This window comes from Gracilinanus agilis, chromosome 4 (genome assembly GCF_016433145.1).
Source record: "Gracilinanus agilis isolate LMUSP501 chromosome 4, AgileGrace, whole genome shotgun sequence".
In the NCBI taxonomy this organism is placed as follows: Eukaryota; Metazoa; Chordata; class Mammalia; order Didelphimorphia; family Didelphidae; genus Gracilinanus; species Gracilinanus agilis.
In genome coordinates, this window is record NC_058133.1 from 334,171,132 (window position 1) to 334,196,231 (window position 25,100).

General features: G+C 40.3%; 1 protein-coding gene across 1 annotated transcript in view; it reads right to left on the reverse strand.

Moving 5' to 3' along the window:
- The window catches only part of BACH2 (BTB domain and CNC homolog 2), a 317,447-nt gene that overhangs the window by 156,996 nt on the left and 135,351 nt on the right, over positions 1 to 25,100 (reverse strand). The window contains exon 3 of the mRNA XM_044676454.1: positions 16,263 to 16,412. The gene's annotated coding sequence lies outside the window, so the exon portion shown is untranslated. The remainder of the gene's footprint in view (positions 1 to 16,262; positions 16,413 to 25,100) is intronic.

Below are 25,100 nucleotides of genomic sequence, written 5' to 3' on the forward strand. Positions count from 1 at the left end.
GAGAGAGAGAGAAGAGAGAGACAGAGAGAGAGAGAGAGAGAGAGAGAGAGAGAGGAGAGAGGAGAGAGGAGAGAGGAGAGAGGAGAGAGAGAGAGAGAGAGAGAGAGAGAGAGAGAGAGAGAGAGAGAGAGAGAGAGAGAGAGAAAAGAAAGAAAGCAAAGCATGATGGAAACCACTGATTCCTAAGCCTGCAGCCAGTTGTACTGTAATATCTTCTGCTTTGTGCTGACAACCTTTTCTTTCCTCCACTCATTCAGACACAATGCCTTCAGGTCTGTCTAAGTAATGTAATTTACTGGAGTGGAATTCCCTTGATACCTTCTGCAGCACTCAGTGACAGTATCATTTATACTCTACACTGTCATGCCGTGACACTGATACATGGGCTTTCATCCCTCATTCACTGCAGAGTGTGCAATTTCACCTTCTATTGTGCCCTTCTGTTGAGTGCGTGTACAAATTTACTTCATTCATCCCTAATTACAAACCTCGGCTGAAATGCTCTCATTAGATTTATATTTCTCACTCCAAATGTCAATCTTATTGAAAATTCTGATTTTCCTGAAGATTCATCCATTAGCAATAAACTCTAAAGGCATTCCATGACTGAGTACATTAAACCAGCAGTGCGGACATGCACTTAAAATACATCATTAGAGTAAATCTCCATTGCTAATGCTTTGCATTATTCAACTAAAGTAATAATGAGCCAAGACTGGCCAGTAGCCTCAAACGGCACATGAAAGACATAGGCTAAAATCAGTGGTAATGCTGGAATCAGCACATACCATATCAGGGGGATGTGTTTCAAAACCTCAATCATTCCTTATGAAGCGGAGGGAGGGAATTACAGTCACAGTCCAATTTATCACCTTCTCCGGCCTATGATTTTTCACAGTAACTCCAGTCTGTGGCAAAGTGCAATGAGTCAGTTTTTCTGCACTCGAAGAGAATTCTTTTGGGTTTTGGAGCTGCGTGTATTGCCAGGAAGTCTTCAAGGTAACTGGAATGGATGTCTGCATGCTTGGTAATGAGGATAACCATTTAACCCTTTAAGTGTTTATAAACAGGGAAAGTAAAGGCAGCATGATCTAAAATGAGTGAAAATTTCATTTGATTTTAATAAAAAGATTCTGTTGACATGATGGCCTGGAAAACAGCGACTATGAAACAGACTGATAGAAATCAGAAGAAATGGCAATAATGTTATTGTTAAAATTTTTATGTCATAAACTGTAGAAAAATATTAAACCCCAAATAAAAATGTGATTCCCCAAAGTCTTATTTTCTTCTTCTTATAAATTATATAGCATTGAGAAGCACTTATATCACAACCACTTAGTATTTGCATTCAAGTTGATCTTTTAGAATACTGTTATGATATTATTTCTCACCAATTCCCTACTGAGCCTTAGATGAGATACAGGAACTGTTTTAATGACCACTAAAGAAAGAGCATCTCAAGAGAGTTGAGGGACCGTCTCCAGGTCATGCAGCAAGTGAAGAGGAGCACATTGCAAAGGACCTACTAGTACAAAAATATCTATAACAGCTCTTTTTTGTAGTGGCAAAGAATTGAAAACTGAGGGGATGTCCATTGTTTGGGGAATGGCTGAACAAATTGTGGTACATGTGGGTGATGGAATAGTATTGTGCTACAAGAAGTTATAAGCAAGATGATTTTAGAAAAAGCTGGAAAGATCTGAATTAACTGATGCAGAGCGAAACAAGCAGAACTGGGAGAACATTGTATACATGAACAGCAATATTGTATTATCAACTATGAAAACTTGGCTACTCACAGCAATGCAACGATCTGGGACAATTCTGAAGGACTTATGATGGGGAATGCTATCCATCTCCAAAGAAAGAACTGTTGAGGTCAGATGGGTGCAGATCAAAGCATACTATCTTCCACATCAGCATATTTAAGGTTTTATTTTGTGGTTTTGGTGTTGTAAGAGTGTTACAACAATGACCAATATGGAAGTGTTTTTTGCATGAATGGGGGAGGGAGGGAACTTAGTTATCTTGTAATCTTATCATTTTGGAAAATGTATGTTGAAAATTATTATTACATGCAATTGGGAAAATAAAATACCTTTGAATAAGAAAAAAAAAGTAGCACATTGTCTTGCATATAGTAGGTACTTTCTCTTTGTCTGTTGGCTTGAATGGAATTGAGCCACTGAGTCTGGGGATTATTTTTTAAAACCAAAGTTCCAAAAACAAACTTCTAGTCCTTTTGGATGACTGAGGTTTTAACCTGTTTATTATGATGAAATGAACTTTTTTGCTTGGAAGACAGAATCATTCTGCTAGGAGGGTAGGAAGGAAGGACTTTCACCATTCCCTGTCCCTTGGGATGCCATCTCCTCTTCTCTGTCTGTTGAAATCTCACCTATCCTTCAAGACACAACTTAAGTTTTACTACAGTGACCTGATTTCTGCCAAACTGGAAAGCATATTCTGATATATGATAGAGAATTTGAAGATTTCTTAGAGATTATTTAGACCATAGGTTCTTAAACTGGGTTCCTTGATCTTTTTTTAAAACCTGTACCTTCTGTCCTAAAATCTATACGGTTTATTAGCTCCAAGGCAACAAAGCAGTCAGTAAGGTCTAGGGGTTAAGTGACTTGTCCAGAGTCACACAGCTAGGAAATGTGTGAGGTCAGATTTGAACCCAGGACCTCCCAATGCTCTCAGTCCACAGAGCCATCTTTTAAAAATGTATTTTATGACTGTATTTCAATTGGTTTCCTGTTAAATATTAAAAAAAAATTCTGACAAGAGGTCCATAGACTTCACAGGACTGTCTAAGGAGACAAAAAAGGTGAGAAAGATGTGATTTAGATCAATTCTTTCATTTAGCAAGTAAGAAAACCAAAACCCAGAGGGAATAAATGACTTGTCCAAGGTCACAGAGATCATCAGTGGTGGGTTGAGGATCTGAATCCAGATTCTTGGACTCTAGATCATCTGCTCTTTCTACTCTACCACATTGCTTCTCACATGCCTTTTCCTTTCTCAGCCCTCACATGGTACTTTATTACATCTCTTGGGTCTTAATACTTTATTCTGTCCCTATATTTGTGCATATTATACCCCTGCTTAAACTGAAGATAGATCCAACTGGTCTTAGTTCTGTTTATCTACCCCTGTGCCCAGCGTGGCATCTTGCACATAGTAGGTGCTGAGTGAATGGTACAGAGATAATCTGCAAAAAAGTGACAGCAAATGTTTCTTTCTTGTCAACATCTGGTCAGCCAGAGTAGGGAGCAATATCTGTAATTATAACAGATGTAATATTTTCTGAGGGGAATTGTACCTCTATGGAAGCTAATTGCTCCTGAAGTTTTGCCCATTCCCACCTGAAACATTTAAAACCTTACTTGATTACAACATTAGCTCTCTCTCTTTCATAATGTATACCAGCAGGTACTACAATTAACATGCACAGATGTTAGAATTGAAATATCCATGTTTAAATAAAAAGAAGTACAAGTGAGAAGGTAAAAATAACCGAATACGCTCAACACAGTGCTAAGCTGAAAAAGAAAGGTGGGCTCACATCGTGCTAATTTAATGGTACTTTATATAGCATAATAAAAATATCCCACAGACAGCACCGATAGACGGTGGAACAAATGCACTGTAAATGCCCCCGTGGTGCCCCCTGTTCCCTTCCCCATGCTGGCTCTTAAGACTGATTTCTTTTTTAAACTTTGCCCACCTGGCCTCTGTGCGAGGCCAATTCTTAATTTTCAAAATGACCGATGTTCAGCCCCCAAAGCAAGGAGGGGAAAATCCCTCCAAGACTCCGACGCCGTAGCAAGGACGAGGGCTCAAACTCAAAGTGGTTCACACACTTAAAAGAGAAATGAGTCTTGCAGGCTCTGCGCGGCTAGTTCCAGAGACTTCGTCAACACGCTCCCGAATGATTGCTGCTTGACTCATCCATTTCACAAATGACATCAAACTGAAAGGCTTGCAACACACGCAGGTTGTCTCCTTCTCTGGAAATGCCACAGCTCCTCAGGCTGCGGAGGGAGGGACAGCACCGGCGCTGGAAGCAGAAAATTACAAATTTCCCTGTGAACACTGACGCGGCCTCTCTTGAGTGTTTCTTCTGGCCACAAACTGACAGGCTCTCACTTCATGTGGTTACAGTAGCTTTAGCAGTGTGGGGAAGGTAGGCTTTACCTCGGCTACCTGGCCCGCGAGCATCTGCGGACACGAGACAAGCCTGAGCTGGCATCCCCCTGCTCCCCAGTCCTGGTAGCCGCCTTCCTGGAAGCAGGGCTAGTTGTTCATGTCAACAGGCAGGGCCACACTACAGGAGCCTTTTACTGCTGTTCCTCGAGTTTATAAGGAACAGATTTCTAACAAAAGGCACGAAGGTAGACATCCCGGGTTCGGTATTTCAAACCATACAATTACCTAGCAAAAGTGTCCTCAGCCAATCTGTGCTTTTTGCCGCTTACAGATAACCAAACAGTCTTTGCTTGCCTTCATCTTTCCATCAACACAATTTGTTTATTCAGGAGCTATACGTCCTCCCTCCCTTAATCCCACCCAAGAAGGGGAAAATGCTGATAAACTATCACATGCAGACAAACAGTGCAACAATCTGGCTGGCTTTCGTGATTTAAACAAAGACACATTTCTTTCCCAAAGTGCTACTTACCAGACAGATGCAAAGATGTGGGCAAGTCTGTCATCAGAACTAAGAGAATGGTTGTGCTTGCGCCACATATTCTGAGTTGTATGAATCTTATTTTTAGCTGTGCACAAAGGGCAATAAATGGAAAATCTTATTCTAACCATTACTTTTCTGGGCCACCCACACTTTTCTCCACCAACTGCACAAGTTCACAAATGTAAAAAAAACCCAGCTCATGGTGCATCCTAAAGAGGGATGCAAAGAGGCACTGAAGCAAACGCGTGACATTTTCCCTGTTTATGTGTGCGAGCGTGCTTTCATTCTCAACTGTAGGCATCAGGAGACACAAGGAAGACAATACAGACAGGCCTACCTGCAGACTTTTTTTCATTGGCATTTTATACATAGACAAGTGGGTTCCAGTTAGAATGGACAAGTTACGTCTGATCTCAAATGGAGCAAATGCCAGGCTCTCTGATCACTGATAGACATTTTCATTTAACACCCTGAGATGCCAAAGACTGACATGAATGTAGCTCAGGAACACCTCATATATTGGGTAAGAAAATACATCTGAGTCAGTCTAGAAAAACATGATGCAAAAAACCCAAATCCTTTGAATTCATAAAGTAGAATTAGAAATAGCTCGACATCCCCCAAAAGTTTTCTATTAAGAAGTACCCCTTCAACCCCAAATCTTAAGCCAATACCACTAATGTGAACCTCCTTCACACATTATCTTTTACATAACAGTACTCAGAACTTAAGAAGGAAAAGAATCCATTTGCCAACTCCTTTTGTATCTGACCTATCTGTTAGCTTTCCATACACTTCCCTCTAACACAATCATCAGTTTAACAAGTGTACCACTAAGTGAATTGACTATTTTTAGAGAAGACCATCATGAGAACGGATCAGATTTAAAAAAAAAGCATTCTTCTGAGTTTTTTCTCCCTTGAGGCACAATTTAGAGATGATAGCCTATTTTTGTTCATCATCTCATTTTCTCAAAAAGTTATTAGGCTTTGGAAACACCAATTAAAATGCTTGTGCCTCAGAACCCTCTGCAAATCACAAGAAGAAACATGGACAGCTTCTGGTTAAAGTTTAAAAGTTATTTCCACAAAAATAATTAAGACACAAAAGGCATCATCTCATCTTTACCTGTGCTGGCTCATTATCCAGAAACTAGAGGAAATGTCCTGTCATCCACTGGTAATTAACAGAAAGCCTCACAGGACCACTAGCTTCTCTCAAGTCTTGTGGCTTATGTAGTTTTGATGAAATGAACAAGGAAAAAAAATTTTTTGGGTGATAGTCCAGTATCGTCAGAACTTCTGGTTTGTGTTGTAAAAACATGGGTTGTTAAGTATTATGAAAAAGTGGGTCATACATGGCTGAGATACAACCACACCGCCCCCAAATCAGACTCAGAATGACTATGCTGTGACAAGGGAGGGAGGGAGAGAGGGAGGGATTAAACAGTATCGAAAGCAAAACTTTAATGTGGTGAGGAGAATTTTAGTTTTCACTAGTTTAGGTTAGAGAAAGTTAATTTCAATGCCAACTACAAAGCCAACAATCTTTCAGTGTCTTCTTGTAGTTATATGAAAAGTATTAGTTGTTAATGTAATGGGAAATTTGGGTACAATGTAATAAACATTCCAACGAATAGTCTTGGGGATTGAATGACATGTTCTGCTACTGAGCTGAATGGTCTGTCTCAGTTCACTTGAGCTAACACATGAAGGCTAAGGATGATAAGAAAAAGAGGCCATCATTTGCATTAGCATCTTGTCCTCTGGAGAGAAAAAATACAGCATTTCCAAATAACAACTGGAACCAACAGGATTAACAATTTTGATGGACTATATCAATACACCTAACAGCATCTTGTAGGAAGGATGCAAACTGATCTGTTGGATCATGTGAACATTGAAATAAAGCAGGAAAAGGAGCTGTAAATCCTTCCAAATAGCATCAGTTTACATCGTCAAAGCATCTCTTTTACCAGCATCACTCAATATTATGGACAACATTGATAGAAGTTTTAGGGTATCACAAACATGTACGCAGCTTTCTCAGATATTTCCCTTAAGGATCTCTGTACTTTTTATCTAATTGGTTTTTTCCAAGTACTCTTTCTTAATCTGCCTTGCAAAAGCTTTAGGCAAAGACTGAGTTCAAAATAAAAGGTAGGACCCTACAGGGTGAGAAGGAGGGGAAGGAGAGAGAAGAGGGGAAAAGAGAAGAAAGGGGAGAGGGAGAGAGAGAGACAGACAGACAGACAGAGACAGAGAGGAAGAAAAAGGGAGAGAGGAGGAGGTAAGAGGAGGCAGGAGAAAGATCCTTCTGATTGAAAAGCAGATGTCATTTTAGGACAGCAAAAGTTGTGTGTATTAGGAGTCTCAAGTAGAAAGGAGCATGCAAAAGGAAATGGAAGAGAAACTTCTTTGGAGAGTAGAAAAAGATAAGAAAAAAAGCTGTCCCTATCATAGTGCTGAAGGGATAGATCCCAGTCTAATCTTGTTATGATATCTGAAGGACAGGAGGGGCCCGCTTAATGTTCTGGAAACAACTATAATGAGGGAAGGGGTTTATAAAGAGCCTACTATGTGTCAGTCACTGTGCTAAGCAATTTAGAAATGTTATCTTGCTTGAAATAAACTGCCAATTGGTATAATGGGAAATAGGATATTCTGGTTTCTCAAAAATTCTGTTTTCCTATATTGGTCTCTTCATCTTTTTTGGTGTCATGGATTCATCCAGCAGTCAGGTGAAGACTATAGATCCATTCGGAGAATTTAAAAAATTCAAGATTAAAGATAATATTATATTTCAGTGAGTTAAGTAAATAATAAAAATGCAGAAAAAGTTGTATTTTTTAAACCAATCGAGTTCATAGATTCCCAGAAATTTATCCACAGACTTCTTGGTGGGGGGATCTCTGGACTCACCACTGAAAACCTGCCTTATGAAGATCACTGATCTTTGAGGGATCAAATTTTTAGACCTGGAAAGGCACCTAGAAGCTTTCTAATGCAACCCAGTAATATTATAATAAAAGAAACTGAGGTCCAAGGGGTAACAGTTACTTGCCCGAGGATACAAATAGCAAATGGCAGAGTCAGGATTTTAATTGGGTTCTCTGAATTTAAATCCGGGGCTCTACAAAAAAAATTAACCCTAAAATCATATGAGAGATAATTAAACATATCTTTGATGAATCAGTAGACTCCTTAGCATTCAACAGTGCTTTGAAGGGTAACCAAATACCCCAAGAGCACTATATGGGGGAAGTTAGGAATTGTGGCTTCCTACTGCTAGATGAATCCATGACACCAAAAATAGAGACTTCTGGTGGACAAAATGGCTAGAAAAAGTATTTTATATATATTTTATATCTTTGACCATCTTCTCGGTTACCCAGGCTTGCAACCTAAGTGTCATCCTCATTTCCTCAGCTCTCTCACTTTCTATAGAGAATCTGTTGCCAAGGTCTGCCCATTTTATCTTTGTAACATCAGTTGCATGAACCCCCTTTTCTCCTTGGCTGTTGCTTTTTCTTGCATAAGACACTCCATCTTTGGACTCTGGTATTTTCACTGTGCCTGGAGTATTCTCCTCCTCATCTCTGCCTCCTGGCTTCTGTCGCTTCTTTCAAGTTCCAGCTAAAATCTCATATTCTACAAGAAGCTTTTCCCAATTCCCCTTAATACTTGTCCTTTCCCTCTATTATGTCCAATTTACTCTGCATATGTCTTAAAAAAAACTTTTACTTTCTATTTTAGAATCAATACTCCATATTGGTTCCAAGGCAGAAGAGCAGTAAGGGTTAGGCAATAAGGGTTAAGGGACTTGCCCAGGGACACACAGCTAGGAAGTGTCTGAGGCCAGATCTGAGCCCAGCACTTCCCGTCTCTGGGCCTGGCCCTCTGTCCACCTAGCTGCTGCCCCCACCATATTGTTTGCATCTGGCTGTTTGCACGTCATCTCCTCCCTAGATCATGAGCTCCTTGAGACAAACACTGTTTGCTGCCTTCCTGTGAACTCCCAGGGCTCAGCACAGTGCCTGGTAATATTTTAAATGTTCAGTTGATATTATTAGTCAACAGACATTACTTAGACTTGAATAGACTTCACTGTTGGTAACAATTTTACATGTCCGTGTGGACTCCTGTTAAAGGGGTATATATTAAAAAAGTGTGACACAGGGTCAGCTAGGTGGCTCAGTGGACAGGGTCTGGAGATGGGAGGTCCTGGGTTCAAATCTAGCTTCCAGACACTTCCTCACTGTGCAACCCTGGGCAAATCACTTCACCCCAATTGCCTGGCCCTTACTTCTGCCTGAGAACTGACACAAGACGGAAGGTCAGGGTCTTAAAAAAATAGTGTGACACTATCTGGTGCCCAAAGGAAAGGCTACACCCACGCTGGAAGTGAATCATTTCTAAATTCCTACAGGTACTGCTGGGGCTGGGAGCAGCCCCTGGAAAGCATACGGCGGATGGGCAGAAGTCCTCGGCACCCAGCCTCTCATTCTGGTCAGATATGCCTCGATATCTGACTCAGAATGTCAGTTCACTCTTGGCAACCTTCCCAAACTCAGCCACTCACTTAGGAAAGAGTATTACCGCTACTCATTTGGGTCAATTATTCAGTCGACTTCCGATTACTCACTTGAGGGCAGATTATCTGATGCATGGGTTTTAGTCCTCTAATCACAGATTAAAAGATGTAGAGATGGAAGGGACCCCGGAGGTCACTTAATTTAAGCCCCTAATTTTGCAGAAGAGCCTCTGAGATAGAAAACAATTTACTTGATGTCACATGAATGCTATGTGCAGGGTCTGGATTCAAATCCAGTTTCTCTACTTTCAAATCCAGGCTTCTTCCCATGACTTCCCACTCACACTCTGTCAAGTTGCCCTCCTTTTATTACTTTGTGCTCTTCTGGAACAGCACTGTCAATCTCAGGAACAGGGGGCATGAATCTCTAATTGCATTCTGAATTAGTTTAAAAATATAATATTATCTCTGTTTTATTGTATTTTTATTTATTCTGTTAAATATTTCCCAAATTACATTTTAGTGCTATTTAAGCTGTCCTAGGGAGTGTTGTGGGTCACGTATGACACCTCTGTTCTAGGCCACCTGGGTTATTACTGTGTGTTCAGGGAACATAAGCTAATTTTGTACCCAAAGTATAATTATGAAAACAATCCAATTAATATACCCACCGGTGAATTCCAAAGTCAAACAATTTATTCTGGATTATCCATGTCACTGCTCCTTTCCAGGAATGTAAATAATTGAGAGTCAAGCCTACATTCAACTACCTTACATGCTAAATTCAAGATACATAAGATACTTTTTGGAGCTTTTCCAAAACCTACCAGCAATATCTGAAACTTAACATCTGGCACAAGGTCCTGGGTACCTCAGGAAAAAAGAGCAGAGCCAAAATTTCATCAATGAAGATAAAAGTTTCCCAAGGAACATAAAAATAAATTATGTATCTTTCTATATAAAAGCACCACTTTGAGACTATTTCTAACATAGAATATTAAATATAGTAAAATCTCAATTGGCTCAAATAGCTGAGAAACTGGATGCTTTTCCCAATTAATTGAAGGGTACTGGGAGCACTCTTTTTTTTTTTTTAATTAGTTTTTTTTAAACCCTTGTACTTCGGTGTATTGTCTCATAGGTGGAAGATTGGTAAGGGTGGGCAATGGGGGTCAAGTGACTTGCCCAGGGTCACACAGCTGGGAAGTGGCTGAGGCCGGGTTTGAACCTAGGACCTCCTGTCTTTAGGCCTGACTCTCACTCCACTGAGCTACCCAGCTGCCCCCCTGGGAGCATTCTTTTTGTTGAAAATAATTCTAAGATCATTAATATGCCACTGCCTTAGGATAATATGGGAAAATATTTAATTTTTTTATGGTTCAAGGTCATCATTCTGAATATTAATTGTAAATAGTCTGAATATACTTTCTGGAAGCTTCTCTTTCATAGTCTCCCTCTCCCCCTTTTAAAAACCTTTACCAGGTTCTATCTTAGTATCAATACTCAGTATTGTTTCCACCAGTATTAGCCACCCAGCTGCCCCTTTCATAGTCCCTTTTTAAAGAAAGCAGCAAGATCTTGACAAGGTTTTTCCTTTCTGCTTTAACACCTTTCTTCTAGAAGAAAACTGGAAGCCAGGAGGGTGGTGAAAGAGGCTACTTAAGAGTTGGGTTAGCCTCCTTATTGTGCTTAAAGTCTCTCTTTCTGATGTCCTTGACCACTCACTGCGCCCTGCTTAATTAGTAGCCAGTATAAAGTCCAAAAACAAGGAAGATTGTAAAGGGAAACCTAGAGGTCACTATAATCATCCCAGAGAACAAAAGAACATCATTTACAAATTATTTCTATATTAACAAAAAACCATATCCTGGTAAAAAATGCACTTTGCTGTCAGGGTCTCTTAGTCCTATGAAAAATAAATCTCAGATAAGTTCCAGATATCCACAGTAAGAGCCACAGAAGGCCAAACGGTGCTGATAACTCTGAGATGATGTAGACAGGTTAACTTGAAAGTTTTAGCCACCACTTTGATGATTTGGATGCTAATGCAACAACCACAAAGCAGCACAGATAAGAATGCCCCCTCCCCAAAACACTTCTGTCACCTCGGGGTCTGGCTGCTTGGATATTCCCAACTGGAATCTGTGTTCATGTGAGCGATTCTCCAGGTCTCCCCCTCTGCCCCCTCGGCCACACTGCCCGCCTTTCTCCACCGCTCCGCCCCATCCCCATGCCATCTGCTTCTGGAGCCCTTCTTGCCACGTGCCTCTGTACTTTCTGGGCCGTTTCCCCCTATTCTTTTTAGCCTTACTAAAGTGGGATGGCAGCCTCACTTCTCACTGCCAGTGGTGAGCCCCCAAAGAGCCAGGTGTGCCGGCCCCAGCTCATAATTTCATAAATTAGTAATTTGTGTTGTGTTATACATTGCCGAGATTTTATTCTACAGGAATTCAGGGCTAGGATCTGAGAGCCACACAAATTCCCCATTTCTACTAAGGGGAGTACAAGGGTAATGTACAGTTAAAGTTAAGTTTCTCTGACCTTCACCATTGTTTGGTTTTCTTTGGTTTTGGTCTCTCCGTCTCAAGTATCTTCTGACTCTAGTATATCCTCTACTCACTTGTTGAACTGATCTTCCTAAAGTAGGACTCACAGTGGATAGAGCCCCTCCACAGACTTGGAGCCAAAGGACCAGGGTTCAAATTTGACCTCAGCACTTTCTAGCTGGGCAACCCCAGGCAAGTCACTTAACTCCATTTGCTAGCCTTTGGCCTTCTACCTTAGGTCATCACACAGACAGAAAGTGTAGATGTGACCTCCTTCCACCCCTATTCAATAAACTCCAGGGAGTGCCACTCACCGTAGGCGACCACCCAGCCCCGCCTAGCTGAATCGTCAGTCCAGCTTGACAGAGTATGCGCTGCAGCATCCCTCACCAGCAGCCACAGAGCCTCTGCCCGAAGGCCTCCATCGAGGGGGATCCCGCTGGCTCCCGAGGCAGCCCCTGACCTCTTCAAGGACTCCAGTTGGTAGGAAGGAGGTTGTTTTTTTTTTAAATAGCAAACCACAATCTGTTTCTTTGGAGCTGCACCCATTGTGCCCTGGGGCACTGCACAGAAGGATAATCGAGTCCCTTTCCCACATGACGGCCCTTCAAACTTATGAAAAGTTAACACATGCCCGAGAATTCTTCTCTTCTCCGGGCTTAACATCCTTTCCGAGGTGGAATGAAACGGGGGCCCTTTAATCCCGCTGGCCGTTTTCCTCTGGAAGCTCTCTACCTCGGCAGTATCCCGTCTACACTGTGTGTCCAGACCCAGATGCAAGAGCGCGTGTGCAGCGTGACCAGTGAGGACCTCCCTGGCCTTGGGCATGACGCTTCTCCCTGTGGCCCAGGATTGTCGTGACGCATTTCTCTACCAAATCACGTGGACTCAAAGTGAACGTGCAGGCCACTAAGACCACCAGATGTTTTTCCATCCTATGCTATCTATCCATAAATTCCATATCTTGTTCTTGTGTGGTTTATTTTTAACCCCAAGTAGAAGACTTTACATCTAGCAATATGAAATTCCGTTTTGTTAGACTGTGCCCAGTGCTCCAGCCTGTCAAGATTCTGTTATTGAGTGTGTTAGCTGTCCCTCTTGGCTTCATGTCAAATTTGATAAGTGTGCCATCGATGCAATTATCCAAGTCACATATAAAAATGCTAATTGGCATAAGGCTAAAAGGTCCCTCTGGCACTTGACTGGAAACTTCCTTCTAAGTTGACCTCAAACCATTAATGACTATTTTTTTTTTGGTCTGGACATTTGACCAGTTCCAAATTCTCCTATTCAATGGTGTAGTTCACATCTGTCCATTCTTTCTATAAGAATACCATGAGAAGGGGAAAGGGAATAAACATTTATAAATACCTACTATGGGGCAGACACTGGGATACGCACTTTTACAAATATTACTTCATTTGATCCTCATGATAATCCTGGGAAGTAGTGCTGTTATTCACATTTTACAGCTGAGGAAATTGAAGCAAGCAGAGGCTAAGTGACTGGCTGAGGGTCATACAGCTAAGTGAGTGTCTGAGGCTGGATTTGAACGCTTCTGGTTCAATGTTCTATGTATAGTGAGTGCCTCCCAGGTGTTTTTAGACAGGTGAAAAAGAGAGAAAGAAAGAGAAAGAGAGAGAGAAAGAGAGAGAGAGGGAGAGAGAGAGAGAGAGACAGACAGACAGACAGACAGACAGACAGACAGACAGAGACAGAGAGAGACAGAGGAGAAAGGAAGACGGAGAGACAGAAAGACAGAGAGATATAGAGACAGAGAGAGAGACAGAGAGAGAGAGAGAGAGAGAAAGAGAGAGAGCCAAATGCTTTTCCATAATCTAAATGAACTACTCCATCCAGTGTGCCAATTTTGTCTATCCTAAAATTCATCCACTGATCAGATTTATCTTACTTGGTCAGATATGTGTTACAAAAAAAGCAGTCCATGTATCTAGGCAGCTTAGGTGTAGGGGGACATGTTTATGGAGGGGATGCTGTGAAAGGAAGACTTGTAGTCAAGACAAGTGTCAGAGGGACTGAGGAACAGTAACTTCTGGTCCTTCAGCAATGATCCTCTGGACCTAGCCTTCCTTATCTACTCAGATGATGGTCAGGTTCCACCTTTTAAACTCCAGCAGGACATGACACATTTGAGGAGAAGTAACCTGAACACAAAACCTAGTTGCTACTTTTGCCTGACCTGTGGAAGAGCCTTCCAAGCCCCTCTTGGTCTCATCAGGCGCAGTCAGACACATTTTACATTGACCCAGACACAATGATGCCATTTGGGTTCTCTTTGATTACCCAGGACAAAACCCAACCAACCAATCAGTTACGTCCTATGTGTAGCATCACATATTACAATTATTCATGTTTCTCTGTGATATCCTTAGTAGATCACAAACTCCAAGACACCATGGGGTCCCTTGTCCTAGCTAAGTTTTTTATCTTAGTGGGTGGCACCCATAGGAAGTACACATTGAACTAATGAAATAAATTATGAAATGATTTTTTTAAAGTACTTGGTACAGTGCCTAGCACACAGTAGGGGCTATATAAATAATTATTTTCTCTCCTCCCTTCCCTGGTGGCAGTATATTGCCAGAGCTCACTAGGCACACATTATTCTTCATGCTACCGAAATATTTTCTATCAGATTTTCTTCAAGCGTGATCTATATTTGGCCAGACAAGGACTCTAGTGGTGGCCAAGTCTTCCTTTGCTGCTTCGTTAAATCTGCCTTCAGGCTGGCAGAGAAGGACCCACTCCATGGAGACATCACACCATTCCCCAGATTGTTCAGCCTGACTCGGACGTGACTGAACCAAGGGATCCACAATTAGTATCACGTCTGGGTGACAGAATGCAGTTGCTTATTCTGGGCGTATAAACTATGTCAGGTTGTGGCTAAGAGCTTACAGATTCAACACAACGTCAATCCTGTTACTCTGATTTTCTACTGAGGCACTCAAACACCTTTATCTAGGGAGACCCAGTGAGAAAGGAATGGAACCAGGCTCTCTGCCGTATTTCTTGGAGGGTCCTAAGTTCTGACTGATTCACAGAGTCGCTATGTAGCTTCTTTCCTTACAAAGAGCAGAAACAGAACAGACTGTTATCGCAGGTCACTTGGGTTGGGGATTCAGGGGGTCTGGATTTACCTCTAAGGCTTATTACTCCCTGGAAAACCTGGGGCAGATGACTCCATCTCCATGGTCCTCAGTCTGCTCGACATGGTACCAGGTACATGGCAGGAACCTAATAAATGTTTATTGATGGAATCATCTATAAAATATGGAGGTTGGGTAATGGCCTCCAAGATCCTTTCCAGCTCTAAATCCATGATTCTACAATGGCATGTCAAGCCCAAGAGGGCACCTGCATTGACACCCCAAAAACAAAGCCTTTGGATTGTTGGGATCAGTCATCAGCTTTTGTCTCATTTCTCTGATTTCATGACTTGTGTTTTAGTATATATTAGAGTCTACAGGGCAGGCCAGCCCTGGAATCAGGAAGTCTTTCTGAGTTCAAATCTGGTTTCTGACACTTAATAGTTGTGCGATTCTGGAAAAGCTACTTAACCCTGTTTACCTCAATTTCCTCACCTGTAAAATGACCTGGAGAAGGAAATGGCAAACCACTCCAGTATCTTGTAAGAAAACCCCAAAAGGGGTCACAAAGAGTAGGACATGACTGAAAAAAAACGAAATGACAAAAATTCAAAAAATTTTTTTCTATCCTGTATGAACTGAGTAATGCTTAGGGGAACAAGTTTCTCTCCATGGGGAATGGCAGGGTGCAAAACTTTAACTACATGTTTGCAAGGTGAGTGCTGTTTGGACAAGAAATTAATTTGGAAACTGACAGTTTTAAGGATTTCCAAGTATCTACTTAACTTTACATGAGGTAGGTGCTGTTTGGACCCTCATTTTACTGTTGAGGAAACCGAGGCAGACAGAGGTTAAGTGACTCACTCAGGATCACACATAGCTAGTAAATGTCTGAAACATGTTATGAATTTAGATTTTCCTGACTCCAGGCCAAGTGCTCCATCCACTATACTAGCAGTTGCCTCTGGCAGTAAAGATCAGAGTGTACTTTACAGGCAAAGATGATGAGGCATTTCCCAAACTTCTATTTATTAATATTATTATATTGTGTTAATAGGATCAATTAATTCCCAAATAAAGACACTCTCTCTGTCAATGGAGATCAATACCTTCTCTGCAACTTATCATCATAAGTTATCATCATATTATCATAAGTTCAGTGACTTGCCCTGAGTGATAGCCAGCAAAGACTAGTTTTGAATCATGGTCTTCTTGGCCAGCTCTCTCTCTCTTAAACCATTCCTATATTAAAGCTCTTAGGATCCATTTGTTAAAATGTCTTATAGGCTTTCCCCCCTTATTTCAGAGGAAACATTCTTACGCTATCTTTTATTTAGTTTTCAAAAAAGAAACTGGAAAAAAAGAACTTACATGTAATTTTTCTAGGTCCTGTGCTGGCTTAAAGTCTTATGATGCAGGGAACTGGATGAATGGAGAAATGAGAAGGCTACAGCAATCCATTCAGACATGGACCCCCAAAGCTTTGTGGTGCAAACTGATGATGAATCAATGGATCTCCACCTAATTGGAGAGGGAAAAATCACTGATTAGCAGAATAAAACCACCTCATTTTCGGGTGAAATTAGTTTCTTGTTTTCCCAGTTCTGCTTGTGTGGTCTTTTAACCAGCTCAATCAAATTAGTGTCTCAGTTAATAACAATAATAGTAATTTAAATTTATACAGTCTTTTAGAGAGGAAGGATAGTATAGTGGAAAAGAAAGCTAGACTTGGAGTAAGGAAGCTTTTGGTTCAAATCCTGCTTCAAATCACTTGCTAACTATGTGAGTGGAGAAAAAAACCACCTTTCTGAGGCTCTGACAACTTTGTAAGACTAATCTACTAGGGGTTTTGCATTTGTGAAATGAACTCTTGCACTGAGGCAATCACAGACCCTCAATTTAGTTTATTTGTTAAAACCCTTACTTCTGTCTTAATAAAAACTCTAAGACAAAAGGTCTTAGCCAAACAGGGTTAAATGACTTGCCCAGGGGCCACACAGCTAGTGTCTGAAGTAAAATTTGAACCTAGGTCTGCCTAACTCCAGACCTAATGCTCTATCCCCTGGGCCACCCAGTTGCCCTGATCCTTAATTTATTGATATAACACTTTATGGATTCTTTATAACTCTGTAAGGGATATATAAGTTAGTGAACAAATTATACCTATCTGCAGAGGATTAAGAATTTGACACTGAAAGATTAAGTGGCTTATTCATGATCATGTGAATGGTAAGTGTTTTATGGGCCAGTTTTTAAGGAAATTACCAAAATTGGAAGAACTTTCTAAAGAAGCTTCCATTATACAAGTAAGTACCCGCACTAGAGTCTAGCAGAAGAATCAGAGAAATATGTCTAATGAACTAATGCGTACCATTCTTTGTGACTTTAAATTCTTTTTTAATCAAATCTGAATAGCTCCTTGGTGAAAAAGGCACATGATGTAACAAGAAAAAACTCAGGGGGCGTAATTCAAATGATTATCTCTTCCGGGACTCTGGTGTAAATCTCATAACTGACTTCTTTCTGTCCAATGCCCTCATCTTATTTAAAAATTTTTATTATATTTTTATTTTCCAGATTATATGTTGATATAATTTTTAATAATAATTTTCTGACAATTTGTGATTCTTGTTCTCTCGTTTCCTCTCTCCTCCTCAAGATGATGTAAATTGTACATGTGCTATCATGCAATAGATATTTTCGTGTTCATCATGTTATGAAAGAAGACACATTGCTTACAAAAGGAAAAAAAAACTCATGAAGGAAATAAAGTGAAAAATGCTATGTTTCAATCTACATTCAGACTTGGTCAGTTCCTTCTGTAGTGATGGATAGCCTTTTTTTGTTGAGTTCTTATCAACGACAGCAGCACTAGTAATAATAGTAACAATGGTAAACAGAGCATTATATTAATAGTACAGTAGAATCTAAGCGTCATGGGGATAATATTTCTTAGGAAAAACGTTTTCAGAATTCTGACTTGGGACATCAGGTATGAGTCTCTCTCTTTACTGCAAATCTGGCTTTGGGATGGTGATTTTCAGTGGGTCAAGATGGTGGCTTCAGGGGTAGGGAACAGGGCTTCTTAGTCCTAGTATGGCTCCCAGATGTGTCTTCAGCCTGGAAAGAAAGGCTGGAGTTGGGAAATGAAGAGTTCTAAACCCTAAATGGAAGAGTTCTTTCTTTATCTTGGGAGCAACATGGAGTCAATGATATACCCTGAACAGGGAAGCGACACATTTGGATTTTTATGTTATGGGCATAACTGGCATCTTTGTGAAGGATAGACATGATTAGGGAAGCAGGGAGCCCAATTAGGAGGTTGCTGCAAGTCTAGGGGGCAGGTGATGAAGATTTAGAGATTGTGAAATAAGTGAAGGGAAACTGGGAGAAGAGATTGGGGGAGAGGAATTAAAAACATTTTTTTAAGGGAAATTGGCAAGTCTGCCAAGATCTAACATCATCATCAAAAGAACTATAATCGACTTCTACTTATTCTTAGGCTGCTTATGGACTGGTAGATCTTTTATTTCCCCTTTTTAAAAAAATGCTGTTGCTTCCTGGTCATTTCCTTCCTCATTAACTTATCTGGCAGAAAGTCAGAAAAAGGGGAGAAAAAGGAGGAAGAAATCTAATCAGACAACCTTGCCACATGTTAGCAGCTCTGGTAAAAGGTCTGGTGGGGAGAATGCTGGAAGTATTGACTCATCAGTTCCCTTCACACCTTAATGAGGTTTGAGAATTGTCTGTGAATTTCAATGATCTATTCTAGTCTTATCCCTTGGTTACCATGATAACTGTGAGTTTGGCTATAAGTCCCCAGCCTCAATCTTTACATTATTCTGTCATCATAATTCAGGGACTCTACAAGGAGAAGAGAATATAATTCTTTTTTTTTTTTTTAAGGCCATTCTAGTTTATGGTAAAACTAATTGAAAATACTATGTGCTGACACAAGGAAGTCTTTGCCTGTCTTTGAACAAAAGGATGAAAGCTGAAATTATTGCTGTTTAAGGGAATTTTTAAAAAAAGGACATGTGACAAAGAAATAATAATAGCTCATAAATTTACTTATGCACAGATACAGAGCTAGACTATTTGCAAAGTGTTTTAGCATACATAATTTCACTTATTCCTCATAACAACCTTAGCACAGGGCTTGGTACATAGTAAGTGCTTAATGAATGTTTGTTTCCTTCCTCCTAGACAGGGAGCGGAAGGAACAGAATTCTAATTTAACTGTACCTCAGTGACTTGTCTAAAGTCAGTCACAAAGCTTCCCTGACATGGCCTCCTGAAACCTGTATAAACCTCCAACTTCTTTTTTTCTCCTTTAAATACCAAACTCTTCTTGGAAGAGGTAATTGACAGTCATGGCTAAGAAAGTATGGTTCATGATCCATATGTTATATTTCTACCAACAGGTATTGAATTCTTTTTCTTTTATTTCTATAGATCTAGATCACTGGATGGAAAATGAGGCATTAGGATTCTAATGACCTAAAATAACAGCAGAGACTTTCCCTATGTAAGTAGCACAAATGCCCTTTGTGTTCTTTCCTCTTTGTCTGTCTGTCTGTCTGTCTGTCTGCCTGTATCTTTCCATCTGCCTCTCTCATATCTTTCTCATGCTACATGACTTATATGGTTTAATTTCTGAAAAGACAGCTTAATAAAATGGGAAATTAGTAAAATAAACTTTCCCTAACAATTACACCTTGAAGGAAGAGCTTTTTAGGAGCAAAAGAAGCCAATGCCACAAATGTATTATGGAGTTGGACCATTCCCCTTGCTGATGTTGTTTCTGGAAATTAATGTAGCATTTTCTTCTCATTTACTATCAAATTCCTCTCCTATAGAACAGATTCTTATCTTTTTGTTTGACTGTGACATAACGTTACAATGAAATTGATGATGACGATGGGGACAGTAATAGATTTCAGGCTTTCAGGGGCTCGTGAAGCAGCTTGGGTGGAGGACTAGATTTACAGTCAGGAGGACCTGGTTTTGAATTATGTCTCTGACACATGATATGGGGAAAGTTGCTTATGTTTCAGAAACTGAAGTTTCCCCCTCAGTAAAATGAGCATTATTTGTATTATTTTATTTAATTAAATTTAGTTAAAATCATTTAATATTGTATATTAAATACATGCTATTTGTAGTACTTTCCTAAAATGTCTCGTGTATGAAGATGCTCTAATTTTTAAAGTCATATAAATGTTTTTATATGATGATATATAGTGGAGAAGAAACATGGCAACACTAAGGGAGATGCCCTCTTTAGGAAAATGTTTTCTTTTATTCTTCAGAAGGATCTAATTAATTTCTAAAATGGAAAAAAAAAACCCACACCATATACCCTTTGGATACCCAAACTGTACAACCAGCACTTGTAAGATGAACTACAATCTTGGATTCTCTCATCTTAAAAAACATGCTTGGAATAAGCCCACTCAGCTTCACTGCTAAACTACAATCTGTGAATGAGGCATGCTACCAAAATAAAAAATGTGTCACTCGAGAAAAACTCCTTCCCTTCTAAAGTCACTAAATACCAAAGAAGAAAAGTATCACTTTTGCTAAAAAGTATAAACCATACAGAGCAATAAGACCATTACATTTATATTTTGCATTCTCATCTTTCTCATACGTGCCTCATAACAAACCTGTGAGATAGACAGGAGAAATGTTACATTCATTTTACAGATGAGAAAACGGAAATACAGAGATAAATGACTAGAGAGGCAGTAGGCAAAATATACACTGGATTGGGGACTGGGAGATCTGGATCCTCACCATGGTTCTGCCGTTGAGTGGCTTTGTGGACTTGGGCTAATTCCATCCCAGCATTTGTTTGCCCTTTTTCTAGGGACAAGGGACTGGACTTCCTGGGCCCAAGGGGAATCCTGTTGAAGTATAGGTTGAATTAGCCGACTTGTTTGATTGTTTCAGTCATGGCTGACTCTTTGTGACCCCATCTGGGGTTTTCTTGGCAGTATTAATGGTGTAGGTTGACATTTCCTGCTCCATATCATTTTACAATGAGGAAACTGAGGCACATAGGGTTAAGTGACTTGCTCAGGGTCACACAGCTAGTTGTAAGTTGTTTGAGGCTGGATTTGAACTCAGGTCTTCCTGATTCCATTCTCTGTGCCACCTTAACTGCCCCTACTCTCAGAAATACTTGGGAATATTATGAGAGGCTAGAAGTGGGGAAAAAAAGGGTCCAATCACTGTTCCCTCTTGCAGTTCTATTATATGCTATGTGAGGGTCTTAAGAACTGACCAAATATGGAGCTTCTGGACATCCCTATTTAGAATGGTGACAAGATAAAGGGAAGGAAAAAAGCCTCAGACTCCTACAGCATTCCCCCAAGCCTCCAATGATCTTTCCACCCACACTGCCATCCCTCAGACTCACCACCAAACGCTTTGCTCATCACCATCTGTAAGCTGGTTCTAACAAAGATACAGCAGCCCTGGTTTGCTACTATATGGATACACTTGACTGTAAAAATGCCAGGAGAAACATTCTCCACTTTATTTACTTAGCTTGTCATCATAGGAACTTCTGTATGAATCTCTTCCTATTGACCATCTACTAATGCCTCCCACCCTGCAAATTACCTTAAATTTATTTTGTATACAGATAGCACTGAACAATTAGAGAATTGGCTCTGGGTTCAAATCTTGCCTGTATCATGCTCCCTACCTATGTGACCTTGGGCAAGTCACTTAACTTTCCTGGGACTCAGTTTCTTTATATATAAAATGAAGGGATTGAAGTAGGAGGGCTCCAAGGTCCCTTCTAGCTGTAAATTCCTAACCCTAAGTCCTCATCAGAAAGACTTTCATTTTTGCCTTTGTATCCCCCAGAGTCCCCAGCACACAGCAGGTATTTAATAAAAGTTTGCTGACTCAATAATAAAGATGTACCTTTATATAGGATTTTGAGGTTTTGCTTACAAAGCGCTTCCCCCACAAAAGGAGTATATGATGGGTAGTTTTAAGTATCATTTCCCTGATAGGAGGAAATTGAGTTTCAATAAATTGGGAAGCAAAGTGGTCAAATAATCAAAGGGGTAAACTAGGTACCCATTGAATGGAAGAAGGTGAAACTATCAGGAAATGTCTTTTGGTTGGCTGAAGAAAACCAGTCCTGTATTATGAGAGGGCTGGATAAAACTGCAGGTCAGTTAATAGCGGTAGAGTTCTGTCACGATCCTGAGAAGGAATGGCTCAGGGACAGAAGGCGAGAAGAGAGGCTTTGTCTACTCCATCTCGATCAGATTATGACCCTGAGAACTTCAAAGCCCCTTTGGAGGACACAGAAGCAGGCCTAGAAGGGCAGTGGCAAGCAGCAGCATCACTGTGGGGGCATTTTAAGAGTCCAGAAAAATTGCTACACCCGCCTCAGGGAATTTCATGAAGTCTCCATGAAGGGAGAAAAGGGAGAAGCCATGAGCTCCTCTCTGAAAGCTGCTCTCTACCCTTGGACCCACAGGTCCCAGAAGACCTCATCCGTACAAAGAGAGCCGGTGTCGCAGACTTTTGGGGGGCAGCGTTTCTTTAGGAACCGTTGATCGTTATGCCAGAAAGGAAATGCTCCTTTCTGAAAGCTGCTTAAGGATAACTGACTGATAATCAAAGGGGAACGTATCAGATGAGGGCTTCTGAGTGACGGTCTAAAAATCGCAACCTCTCAGAGTTAGCCCCAAGACACAGGAGGAACTGGTGTGAAAGTGAGGGGGTGGGGAGCCACAACACCATTATCACGGGAATTATTGCAGGAGGGGGCCTTGGAGAGCCCAGTCACTTTGTTTATCCATACACGCGGTCCCTGAGGCCAGGAGAGGAGAAGTAATTTGCCCAGAGTTATAAGGTGGTAAGTCACACCGCCAAGATTCAAAGGTAGTTCGTCCAGATATTAAGGTGTTTTATCTACGACATGGTGCTGCCTCATCAGGTTAGACTAGATGATTATCAAAGTTAATCTTTTCCAAGAACTACTGCAATGGTTTTCTAGTTGGTTTTCCTAGCTCGCCTCACTCATTCCAATATCTCTACCACTTAGTTGTCAAAGTGATTTTCTTTAAACTATAAAGCAAGCTCCTACTTTAGTGGGTCTCTTCTTGTTTTGGGGGATCAAATAAAAACTCTTCTATTTGGCTTCTAAAGTTGAAACCTAGCCCCAGCCTACCTGTTATTGTCCCTTCATGCATTCAATAGTCCAGCCAAAAGATCTTTTTATTGTTCCTCTTACATGACACTTGAACTTCAGCATCTGTATCTTTTCAATGGTTCCTTCTCCCCCTTGAACCCTTGAATGTCCTCCATTCTTATTTCCAGCTGCTGAAAGTTTTCTTTAAGCTTTCACTAAAATACTGGTGCCTTCTCTGCCAAAGGATACCTCATATCGTGTGTGTGTGTGTGTGTGTGTGTGCATGGGTACATATTTGCCTGTTCTTTCCGGAAAGAATGCAAGCTTCTTGAGGGCAGGGGCTTTAATTTTTGCCTTTCTATCTACAGTTCATGTCACATAGTTGGCAGTTTAATAAAGTCTTGTTAGTTCTTCTATTTTATTTTCTTCTGAAATAGTTCATATCAAAGGTCATCAATTTTAGAACATGACCTAAATTAAGAGATACTAAAGGCCTAAAGAAGGGTCTTTCATAACTTCTTTGGGGAAAAAAAAAGAACTGAGTCCTAACCTTTCTACCAAACAAAGAATACAAAATAGGGGACAGGAGTCAACTGCCAAGAAGACAGAGAGGCTTCTGGGACTACTTCCTGACTCAGCTGTAGCTACAACAAGGATGACAACAAGGCTTTCTATCAGCAAAGTGCCTCGAAAATATACTAACTAATTAATTACTTGCTCAGACCGCATAGTGGTTTCCAACGGATGGCCCAATGGGAGACCGGATAGCCTGAGAAATACCACCACTAGGCTATAAGTTAAGCAAATAAGCAGATGAGGAAGGAAGGGAAAGAAGGAAGAAAAGATAAAAGAGAGAAGGAAAGATGAGAAGAAAAGAAGATGTGAAGGAAAGAGGGGAGAAAGGAGAAAAAGAAGGAAATAAAGAGGGAAGGAGAAAAGGAAGAATTTATTAAGTGCCTACTAAGTCCCAGGCACTATGCTAAGTGCTTTACAAATATTATCTCATTTGATCCTCACAACTCTGATAGATAAGTGCTATTATTACTCCCACTTTATAGCTGAGGAAACTAAGGCTGAATAAGGTTAAATGGCCTGCCCAGAGTCATACCCTTAATTTCAGAATCAGGATTTGAACTCAGATATTCCTGATTCCAAGTTTATTCTCTATCTCTCGTGCCACCTAGCTTTTTCTAAAGTATGGTAATAATAATAGCAACAACACAATAATGACGACGATGATGATAGAATTTATACAGTGCTTTAAGGTTTACAAGGTGTTTTACATATGATTGGACCTTGAATTCTTTAAGACCAGAAACTTTCTTTATGAGCTCCTTACACTCTTGCATAATAGAATTTAAAAAAATCTAAATTATTTTTTAAAAACCAGGTTACTTTGGTATTGTGGCAGTTTGTAAATTTCATCAATTAAAAAAATTAGGTTCTTATTTTGGTGTTTTATGCATTCAGGTTTCAAAGCTTCAATAGAGTCTAGTGTACGGTTGTAATAATAATAATAATAATAATAATAATAATAATAATAATAATAATAATAAAAGACCAAAGACCACAGATCCAGGTATTTCTAAATCATACTTTGAGAGTGGTTAGGTGGCACAGTAGATAGAGTGGCAGGTCTGGAGTCCAGAGGATCTAGTTTCAAATCTGGCCACAGATACATCCTAGTTTTGTGACTCTGGGCAAGAAACTTAATCCCAACTGCCTAGCCCTTACCACTCTCTTTTCTCTTAGAATTGATACTAAGACAGAAGGTAAGGGTTTATAAATAAATAAATGATTTTCTGAGAGTCAATGTCTTTGAATGTTAGGATTTCAGGACAACACCCTCTTACCCCTATTTTCTCAGTTTTCTCAGCTCATTTCAGTTAGTCTCTTTTAAAAGCACATTAAAATGGCAAGAGAGTGAAACTCAGGCTGTTTTCTTCTTTTTTTTTCCAGTAAAACTTTCAATGTGTTCACTAGAATTCTCCCTGGAGAATGTGGGTAAGAAGATATGTGATGCTACACTAAGCCTGAAAGCATTG